Consider the following 11183-nt stretch of genomic DNA (forward strand, 5'->3'; position numbering starts at 1 on the left):
GGGGCTTCAGGCTAGTCTGCTCCCGGGATGGTCATTGGGTTAGCCTGGCATCCGAGGACCAAGCCTCGGGGAATTCCGCTCGTTGGTCGGCCAAGGCTGGCGCAAGCCGAGGCGACCGGTCGGGGCTTCAGGCTAGTCTGCTCCCGGGATGATCATCGGGTTAGCCTGGCATCCGAGGGCCGAGCCTCGGGGAATTCCGCTCATTGGTCGCGCCCCTATCACTTGCCGCTTGATGGGGTTTCTCCGTGGCCAGCTGCGATCGTGTTTCTCCTCCTCTCGAAGCGTCGCCTGGAGAACACCAGAAGGCCATTAAATGCTAATTGAGGCGTTACCTAGAAAATCGGACCGGCCAGTTGCTGCTTGCGAGGAGTGCCAGTTAAGCGGCCGCGATACGCGCGTTCTTCGAGGCGGATGCGGCCTGGACGCGTGCGGAGATATGTGGGCCGCGGGATACACGCCGCTCGGAGTGTCCTGCACGAAGAATGCAATTAAGGAGAACGACGCTTAGGAGATCGTGGGGGGATAAACCTCGAGAGCCGGAACGGCTCCTGATTCGATGTGCCCGCATTTATTGGAGCCACCTGCATCGGAACGACCAGGGGGCCACAGTTTGGCTATAAATATAAGCGCAGGTGCGGTGGAGCCTGCCAAGCCGGAGCTGTTCAGGTTGCCATGGATCGTGGACCTCCTCTCCGGCGCGTGGCTGGGAAACCCCCGCCGGAGGAACGGGAGGCGCGCCCCTCGCAACTTCCGCCAACTAGTCGTTTCATCTGGGATCAACAGGGAGATTCTCTCCGGTGGAACTCCGCTCTAGGCGTTTCATCCGGGATCACATCCCCCCTCTTTTCAGTCCCACCTCCCGATTGAGCTCTGCGCTAGACGCTTCATCCGGGATCGCACCTCCTCGCGCTCTTCTCCCTTGTATTCCTTTCCTCCCCTTCTCCTGGGGAGGACCAGAATATCCCTTGGATGTGGCGTTCCTCTAGAAGCAGTGCGAACTTCTTCGTCCGCGCCGGCTCTTCGTCTTTTGCGTGAGGCGTCGATGGCGCCTCCGGGGGGAAGCACCCACGTCCGGTGGGATTGCAGCTGCTTCAGATGGAGGGTTCGGGATCCCGGATCTTCAGCTCCACGGAGTCCCCACCTCTTCCTTACTTTCTTTACTCCCCAATTCCCCTCCGGGAATTCTTTGTAATCACACGAACACGCCATTGTAACCAGGAATTATTGAGATGAAAAGGACTATACATTTTTTGAACTGTCTTTCTGGCTTTGTCTTTCTACTGGCAATATACCCGCAGGTTAGTGGAATTCCAGCTCCTTGGAATTTCTCGACCATCTAGGGCCTCCAACTGGTAGGAGCCAGGTCGGTTTACCCAGCGAACCCTATACGGGCCTTCCCAATTTGGCGCCAGCTTCCCACCTTCCGCGGGTTGAGATGCTTTGGCTCGCCTTAGCACCAGATCTCCGATTCTGAAAAGTTTTGGTCGGACCTTGGAGTTATAATATCGGGCCACCCTCCGCTGATACATCGCCATCCGGACCTGCGCCATTTCCCTCGCTTCTTCCAAGAGGTCCAGGTTCCCTCGGAGTTGCTCCGAATTGGCCTCGGGTCGGTGCGCAGCCACCCGGGGCGAGGGGAGTCCGAGCTCCACGGGGACAACCGCTTCCGTGCCATAGGTTAGGCTGAAAGGCGTCTCCCCGGTAGGGGTCCGATGCGTGGTCCGATACGCCCAAAGGACGTTCTCGAGTTCTTCGACCCAAGCTTGCCCCGTCCGACCGATTCGCGCCTTAATTCCTTGGAGGATTGTCCGGTTTGTCACCTCGGCCTCACCGTTGGTTTGGGGATGCGACACAGATGTGAACCGATGCTCGATCCCGAACTCCTCGCAGAAGTCACGGAAATACTTGTTGTCGAACTGTCGACCATTATCCGAGATGAGGACCCGGGGTACCCCAAATCGGACAATGATGTTTTTCTTCACGAACTTCCGGACTTGCGCCTCCGTGATAGTGGCCAGCGGCTCTGCCTCCACCCACTTGGTGAAGTAGTCGATTGCAACAATCAAGAATTTCCGCTAGGCTGAAGCGACGGGGAATGGTCCGAGGATATCCATTCCCCACTGTGCGAAGGGCCAGGGTGCGGTGATTGGTGCCAAGGGGACAGAAGGGACTCTCTGGACGTTGGCGTGGCGCTGGCAGGCGTCGTATTTCCGTACATAATCCTTTGAGTCCTCCAACAAGGTAGGCCAATAATAGCCTTGCCTCATGATCTTGTGCGCCAAGGACCTAGCCCCCGAGTGGGATCCGCAGACGCCCTCGTGGACTTCGCCGAGGACGTAGGCCGCCTCCGAGGGGCGGAGGCACCTTAAGAGGGGGGCGGTAAACGAGGTCCGATACAGCCTCCCTTCATAGAGTACGTAGTGGGCGGACTTCTTGACAAGTCGCCGAGCTTGATCTTCGTCTTCAGGGAGGATCCCTTCGGCGAGGTAGGCGACGAGCGGGTCCATCCAAGACGGCTCCGGATCAATCGCCATCACCGCTCCAGCCTCGCCGATGCTCGGGGCATCCAGGGTCTCCAGGTAGATTGCCCTCGACAAGTTGTGCGCCTCTGCGCGCACCAAGCGGGACAACCTGTCGGCCCTGGCATTTTTGCTTCTGGGGACCTGCTGGATGTCGACACTACCGAGGTCGGGAATGAGGGCTTGCACCTTCCGGACGTAGTTCTGCATGGTCGGGCTCCGGGCCTCGAACTCCCCACGGACCTGCCCGACCACCAGCTGGGAGTCGGTGAAGACCTTCAAACGCCGGATGCCGAGCTCCCCGGTGAGTTTGAGTCCCGCGACTAGGGCCTCGTACTCCGCCTCGTTGTTGGTAACTGGAAATCCAAACCTCAAGGCATACTCGGCTATCACTCCATCAGGACTGGTAAGGACCAGCCCGGCCCCTCCACCCTCGGGGTTCGACGACCCATCGATGTGAAGCGTCCAGGTCGGGAGGTTGAGGCTGGGCGTTTCCGGCGGTCTAGGTTCCGCCTCCAGCACCGTGCACTCAGCGAGGAAGTCCGCGAGCACCTGGGCATTGATGGCGGGTCGAGGCTGGTAGCGGATGTCGAACTCACCGAGTTCTACTGCCCACTTCACCAGCCGTCCCGCATTCTCGGGGTTGCTGAGGATCTGTCGTAACGGTTGATCAGTTAAGAGGGTGACAGAATGGGCCTGGAAATAGGGGCGGAGCCTCCTGGTCGCGGTCAGCAGCGCGAAGGCGATCTTTTCAGCCTTCGTATACCGCGTCTCGGCGTCCCGTAGGACCCGGCTAATGTAGTACACAGGCTTCTGGAGCTTTGCCTCTTCCCGAACCAGCACCGCACTGACCGCGGTTGGGGAGACCGCCAGATAGAGGTAGAGCATCTCCCCTTCCTGCGGCTTGGATAGCAGGGGAGGAGACGCCAGGTATTCCTTGAGCTGGTCGAACGCTGCTTGACATTCGGCCGTCTAGAGGAAGTCTTTCGGGCGTTTTAACACCTTGAAGAATGGTTGGTAGCGTTCGGCCGATTTTGCCACAAATCGTCCGAGCGCGGCGACCCTTCTAGCGAGCTCCTGAACCTCCTTCACTTTGGTCGGAGGGGACATACCTTGGATAGCCTTGATTTTGTCCGGGTTGGCTTCGATACCCCGCTGGTTGACAATGAAACCGAGGAACCTCCCGGCCGAAGCGCCAAAGGCGCACTTCGCTGGGTTCAGCTTCATGCGAAACTTCCGCAAGGTGGTGAAAGTCTCCTCCAGATCCATGATGTGCTGGTCTGCCTGGCGGCTCTTCACCAGCATATCGTCCACGTACACCTCCATGTTCCGGCCGATTTGCTCTTTGAAGATTTTGTTGACAAGGCGCTGGTAAGTGGCGCCAGCGTTCTTCAGATCGAAGGGCATTACCTTGTAGCAGTACAGCCCCCGGTCCGTTATAAAGGCAGTTTTCTCCTCGTCCTGTGGGACCATCATTATCTGGTTGTAACCGGAGAAGGCGTCCATGAAAGACAGCAGCTGATATCCGGAAGTCGCGTCGACCAGTTGGTCTATCCGCGGAAGCGGGAAGCTATCCTTAGGGCACGCCTTGTTCAGGTCGGTATAGTCGACGCACATCCTCCACTTCCCGCTCGCCTTCCGGACAAGTACAACATTTGCCAGCCACTCGGGGTAACTCACCTCCCTTATGAATCCTGCCTCCAAGAGTTTGTCTACCTCCTGGTCGACCATCCGGATCCGATCCGGGGCACAGTGTCTCTTCTTCTGCTTCACTGGCCGGTGGGTCGGGTCGACGTTGAGGGCGTGAGAAATGACCTCCGGGTCGATCCCAGGTACATCGGCCGCCGACCAGGCAAATACATCGGCATTGGCTCGGAGGAATTCCACCAACCGGGCCCGAGCTCCCGGGTCGAGATTGGCGCCGACCCGGACCACCCGGTCCCGGCGGCCTTCCTCGAGGGGAACTTCGACCACACCCTCGGCCGGCTCCCCCTGCCGCAAGGCCACCTCGTCTCTGGCATCAAGGGACTCGACGCTTAGGGCTTCTGCGGGCTTCTTCCCTTTGAGGGTCGCTAGGAAACATTGCCGTGCGGTCGGTTGGTCGCCTCGGACCTCCCCGATCCCGACCGCCGTGGGGAACCGCATGAGCAAGTGGTACGTAGAGACCACCGCGCGAAGGGCGTTCAGTCCGGGTCGTCCGAGGATAGCGTTGTAGGCCGAGGGAACACGGACGACCAAGAACCCGAGTCGCACCGTGGCTTCTGCGGGTGCGACGCCCGCAGTCACAGGCAGCTCAACGACACCTTCCGCTGGGACAGCGTCACCGGTGAATCCTATGAGGGGGATGGATATTTTGTGCAACAATTGTCTGGACAAGCCCATCTTTTGGAAGGCCTCGTAAAACAAGATATCAGCTGAGCTTCCACTATCCACAAGAACACGCCTTACATCATAGTTTGCCATAGTGAGGGAGATCACCATGGCGTCATCGTGGGGGGGTCTGAACCCCCTTTACATCCTCATCACAAAAGGTGATTACATTGCCGACCCTCTGCCTCTTTGCGACGGCCGCCCCTGACGCCTCCGTCGAGCCCCCTGCGTTCCTCACGGGCCGGGGGCAGCCCCCAGTGATAGTGTGGATCACGCCCGCAACCGGTCGATTCTGCTCCTGAGGCTCTGGAGGAGCCGGGTCGGCCGGACGCGGGTCTGCGGGGGGACGTCGGTCGCTCACATATCGACCGAGACGCCCCCGACGGATGAGAGCCTCGATCTCGTCCCGAAGCTGGAAGCAGTCCTCTGTGTCGTGGCCGTGGTCTCGGTGGTACTCACAGTACGCCCGGGAGGGCCTCTTCCCAGGTATCCTCCGCATCTGTCTCGGGGCCGGGAGGTCCTCCTGCCCCTTGATCTCCATAAGGATCTAGGCCCGGGGAGTCAGGAGAGGGGTGTACCGGTTGAAACGTCGGGGCGGAGAACGAGAGCGTGGGGCGCCGTGGTTCTTCGCCGGCGACGGGCTTCTGCGCCGACGCTGGGGCGTCGGGCTCCTCCTCTGGCGTGCCTCTTTCCGCCTTTTCTTCCCAAGCTTTGGAGGGATCTCGACGGCCTCCTTGCTCCGGTGGGCGGCCGCCTCCTCGGCGTCTGTATACTGGTTCGCCCGGGACAACAGCTCTGGAAAGCTCCGCGGCAGGCGTTTGTCCAGGGAGAAGGTGAGTCTGCCCTTCCGGAAGCCACGCTTCAGGGCTAAAAGAGCTACCTCCTGACTCAGGTTCCGGACCTCCAGCGTAGCCCTGTTGAAGCGGGTAAGATAATCCCGCAGGCTTTCTCCCTCGTTTTGACGGACATCAAAGAGGGAGTCGGAGACCAGTCGCCGCCGGCTACTGACGGCGAAATGAGTGATGAAGAGGCGGGTGAACTGGTCGAAGGACCGGATTGAGTCAGCCTCCAGCCCGGCGAACCACGCCCTCGCCGGGCCATGGAGGGTTGCCGGGAAAGCCTTGCAGAGAAGGAGATCTGATGCTCCGTGGAGGAGCATAAGGGTCCTGAAACTCTCGACGTGATCCCGCGGGTCCGCCGCCCCGTCATAGGGCTCGATCGCCGGCATTTTGAACCCCGGCGGATTCGGAGTCCGCAGGATCCTCGAGGCAAGCGCCGGCTGGGAGGAGATCTCTAAGTCGGCGAAGGGATCTTTGGAATGGCCCTTCAGGACCTGGAGTTGTCGGTGGAGATCGTCCACCCGCCGGTCCAGGGAGCGCGACCGGTGGGTGGGAGACAAGGAGCGGCGAGAGGGGGACCGACTGGAGCGCGGGTTCCTCGAGGACTGGGGGGTCTGGGAACGCGCCCGGGCCCGCCTCTCGTACCCCGCGCAGCTCCGGTGGGAAGGTCCCGGCAGAATGGAGCGTGCTCGAGAATCCTCCTCGCGCCGGCGCTCCTCCCCATGGGAGAGGAAGGAGCGCGGGTTGAGGAGGATAGGCGAACGCTCAGGCAGCGGCGGCTCCTGAGCCCGCTGCGGCGCCCGGGACATCGCACCCTGCAGATTCTGCACCGCCTCCGCGAGGGTGCGAACCTGCTGGGTTAGCTGGTCGAACTGGGCGGCTTCGACCGTCTGAATGGGCGGTGGGGCGGTGGAGTGTTACTGAGAGTGTGTTGGAGATGCAGCGGCCTCCCGGCCAGAGGCGCGAGAGGCCCCGCGACCGGGAGCATTGGAAGCTCCACGACCACCTCGCCGTGCCATTACGATCGCTCTGAGATCCGGGCCCTCCTTCTAGCGCCAACTGTTGCTGGGGGTCCAAACCGAGAACGATTGGCACAGCGGTGTGAACGGGGTTCCCTTGGAATTACTTCGGTTGCGCTCCGCCTTCCGCCGGGAGACCTGCAAGCAAGCCTCGCACCACCACCGGGGTAGTGGGGGCCCTCCGACGATCAAGTTAGGGGAGATCGAAGGAGAAGAAGAGGTAGCAGGTAAGATAATACTCTGGAAAATTTTGCTTACCCTCCCCTTCCCCCCAGCCGCATATATATCAGGCTGGGGGGTTTTTTTGGGGATTGGTCATCGTGTGGCACGATGGGGTTGCCATTGACATGGTCGTTACAGGGCGTTGTGGGGCAGCGCTGGGTACGGCCATGGCAGGGCGTAGTGGAGCTCCGCTTTGTACGGCTGTTACAGGGGATCGTGGGGCAGCGCCGGATACGGCCGTTGCAGGGAGTAGTGGAGCAGGGGGCCGCGGCGTGCCTCAGGGGAACAGTCTGTTGTTGTCAAGAGATTGCCGACTTGGGGTCGGATTGCTGGATCAAGGGGCACCCGACTCGGGGTCGGGCTGCGGAGCCGAAGATATCCGACCCGAGGTCGGATTGCTGGATCAAGGGGCACCTGACTCGGGGTCGGGCTGCGGAGCCGAAGATATCCGACCCGAGGTCGGATTGCTGGATCAAGGGGCAGCCGACCCGGGGTCGAGCTGCGGAGCCGAAGATATCCGATCCGGGGTCGGATTGCTGGACCAAGGGGCAGCCGACTCGGGGTCGGGCTGCGGAGCCGAAGATATCCGACCCGAGGTCGGATTGCTGGATCAAGGGGCAGCCGTAGTCTTCCTGGGCGCGCGTGCCGGTCACGTGGGGCATGGTGGTTAAGTTCTCCCGTAACAAATATGTTCATAGCATTAGCATTCAATTGTGCTAAGTCCTTTTCATTAATAGTTTGAAAGAGTGTGTGAAGGTCATTTATTATAATTTTCCATAAATAATAGTTTTGTGATTGAATAAAAATGCGCATGCGTATTTTCCAATGAGTATAGTTTATGCCATTAAATAGTGGAGGTGTATCAATTGATTGTCCTTCTCCTAGAAAATATCTATTTGAGTTGTCATGATCTTTGGCTCTTGATCGTGAGATCAATAATTAAACTTAGAGCACCTGCTCTGATACCACTTGTTGCCCAGTAGATACAACCCAAGAGGGGGGGTGAATTGGGTCTTTTAAAACTTTTAACCTACTTCTGAAAGTTTTTGATTAATTATGCTAAGTTGTATGGATGCACAGTGAAAGTCAAACTTAGCAACAGTTTGATGTATAGAATGTGACTTGATTGAATATACTTGCAACTAAAGGATGCGCGGATAACAGTTAAGCAAGCAATCTATCTAAGTAAGTAAGTGTGTTAGTTAGACAATGATAAGAGGCATTACAAACACAACAAACATATAGTGGTTCGGTGCACCCCAGCACCTACATCCACTCCCCAAGACCTCTTGGGAATTTCACTATAATCCTACAGATTACAGCCGGTTGTTTTACAAGCTCACAACCCAACTTGTTATTTTACGAGCGCACAACGAACTCGGTCGGTTTTCCCAGGCTCACCGACTAGAACCACTCCGATTGTTTTTCCGGGATCACAATCGAACCCTTACACGTTGGTTTTACCCTCGGCTCACCAACAAACCTAACACCGTTGGTTTTCCCTTTGGCTTACCAACAAACCTTAACCCCTTGATTCAATCCCTTGATTGAATCAAGTTACAGGATATTAAAACAAAGTGTAAAACAAATCAAAGCTTCTTAAATAAGCAGATATAACAATATAAACAAAGAGAGTAAAGAGAAGCCCTCAAACGAGTTTTGAAGATGAAGGAGCTCGGCTTCTTCTTTACTTGACCCTCTTCTGATTTGGCACGAAGTAGAGGATTTCCGAGGCAGCACACGGATGAAGAGGAAGCTTTGGGATTCACCTGGATGCTCTTCTTCTCTCTATTTCACTTTGAATGGCCCTTTTTGTGCTTATGGGAGATTTCCCTTGTAATCTCTTTCCTAAATGTTTTCTTCCACTTCCATAAGTTCTCCCCTAGCTCTCTTCTTGTTTTTATAGCTTTAGATGGCGTGGAAACAAGAATATAGCCGTTAGAGACAAAAATAGAGCCGTTGGACATAGTCTGCACTTCCTGACAATATTACCGTTGGGATCGGAGTCGACTCGCGCGATCAGGAGTCGACTCGTCTGTTGCAGGAGTCGACTCGTGCTTTACTGGAGATGACTCGGCCACTGTTCCAAATTTGAATTATTGTGCATCCTCGACTGGGAGTCGACTCGACTTAACCCGGAGTCGACTCGCCAACATCTGGAGCTGACTTGGCATTTTCGGAGTCGGCTCATCCCATGAATTCAGAGGACATACTTTCTGATTTTCTTCCTCGAGTCGACTCAGATTCTCTTGGAGTCGACTCGGCTCTCAGTTTCCGGAACACAGCCTTCTGCCATTTTGGTGTAGCGCTGCCTTGGAGTCGACTCGAGTTGTCTGGGAGTCGACTCGGAGCTCAGAGTCCGAAAACTGCTCTCTGACTTTTTCCTTGTGTTCCACTGAGAGTCGACTCTCGCTTTCTTTGGAGTCGACCTGCCAACCATTGGAGTCGACTCGCGTTCCACAGGAGTCGACTCGAATCTCAGGGTCGAAAATCGCTCTCTGACTTTTGCCTTGTTTTCCTTAGGAGTTGACTTGCCAGCTATTGGAGTCGACTCGAGTTCTTTAGGAGTCGACTCGCCTCTCAGGGTCCAAAATATCTTTTCTGTCTTTCTGTCTGTTACTCCCTGGAGTCGACTCGTTCTACTCTGGAGTGGACTCGACAAGCATCGGAGTCGACTCGAATTCCTCAGGAGTCGACTCGAAGACTATTCTTTTGAATTTTCCTTTGAATTTGCTCCTCCAATTTGAATCCTTTGAACTTGAGACTTGGGCCAATAAATTGTAGCTATCTTCCAACTTTTCTTGAGAACTTTGGAGGCCTTCTTGTGTTTTCCAACTTGCTATGTTCCTTGCAAAATAAATATCTTTCTCCTTGCAACACAAACATTAGTATTTATACTTCAAGGTTTTGTGATCATCAAAATCAATCTTTAAATCAATCTTTGGGTCATCAAATATACTTCAGTGTATTCTTGTTAGAATTAAGCAATATAGTTTCAGCATAAGCAAATGATGAATTTATAGCGATGTTCTTAACAGATTTCTGTTTCTGTTTATCAGGTTTGTAGGAAGCTGTTTTAGGATAAATTGAAGAGGATTTGACAAACATATTCTTAAAAGATTTTTATTTGTTTCAAGGATGGTATCCCAAACCAGCCTTGTCAAACACAACTCTTTGATTATCTAGAATGAAGTTCAGTTTTTCAGAGCTGAAGGTAAATCTTTCAACAATAGGTTTTAACTTGTTAACTTCTTTAGTTAATTTTTCATTATTTTCTGAGGGCTCCTCATTATTTTTCTAAAGTTTATTATTGCTTTCATTGAGAGATTGATTTTTCTATTTTAACTCTTTATTTCTTAAACTAAGCTTTTTGTATTCTAAAAGAAGATCAAAAAAAGCATCATGAAGCTCTTCAAATGAAAAGTCAATTTGAGTTTCAGCACATACCTCATCTTCATGTGCCATAAAGCACAAATTTGTAGTTTCTTATTGTTGCTCTTCTTCTTTCGATCTTGTTTCATCACTGTCACTCCAAGTGGTCTTCATGGCCTTCTTCTTATACCTCCTAGAAGCCTTTTTAAACAGAAGGTACTCAGTTCTGAAGTGACCTGGTTTCTTGCACTCATAACAAGTCACCTGTTGTTCCTTTTCTTTTTCTTTACTTTGTTCTCCCTTGATCACTGGCATTTTTCTAAAGCCTGATTTCTTTTTTCTGAAGAATTTTCTGAATCTTCTTGTGATCAAGGCCATCTCCTCACTGTCTTCAGAACCAGAACTCTCACTCTCATCTTCAGCTTGAGTTGACTTTAGAGCAATAGTTTTGCGCTTCTTTGATTCATCCTCTTTTAGGCTCTATTTGGAAAGTTCGTGAGTCATCAATGAGCCCAAGAGTTCTTCCAGTGGCAGTACGTTGAGGTTCTTAACTTCTTGGATGACAGTGACCTTTGCTTTCCAAGCTCTTGGAAGTGACCTGAGAATTTTGCGGACAAGATCACTGTTAGTATAAGATCTACCAAAACTTTTCAGATCATTAATAATATCAGTGAATCTAGTAAACATTTCAAATATAGACTCACTGGGTTCCATTTTAAATAGTTCATATTAGTGCACTAACATGTTAATTTTAGATTCTTTAACCTGGTTAGTGCCTTCATATGTAACTTCCAGCCTATCCCATATTTCTTTTGTAGACATGCAGATGGATATGAGATTAA

Source organism: Phoenix dactylifera, unplaced genomic scaffold, assembly GCF_009389715.1.
Source record: "Phoenix dactylifera cultivar Barhee BC4 unplaced genomic scaffold, palm_55x_up_171113_PBpolish2nd_filt_p 000442F, whole genome shotgun sequence".
NCBI classification, from domain to species: domain Eukaryota; kingdom Viridiplantae; phylum Streptophyta; class Magnoliopsida; order Arecales; family Arecaceae; genus Phoenix; species Phoenix dactylifera.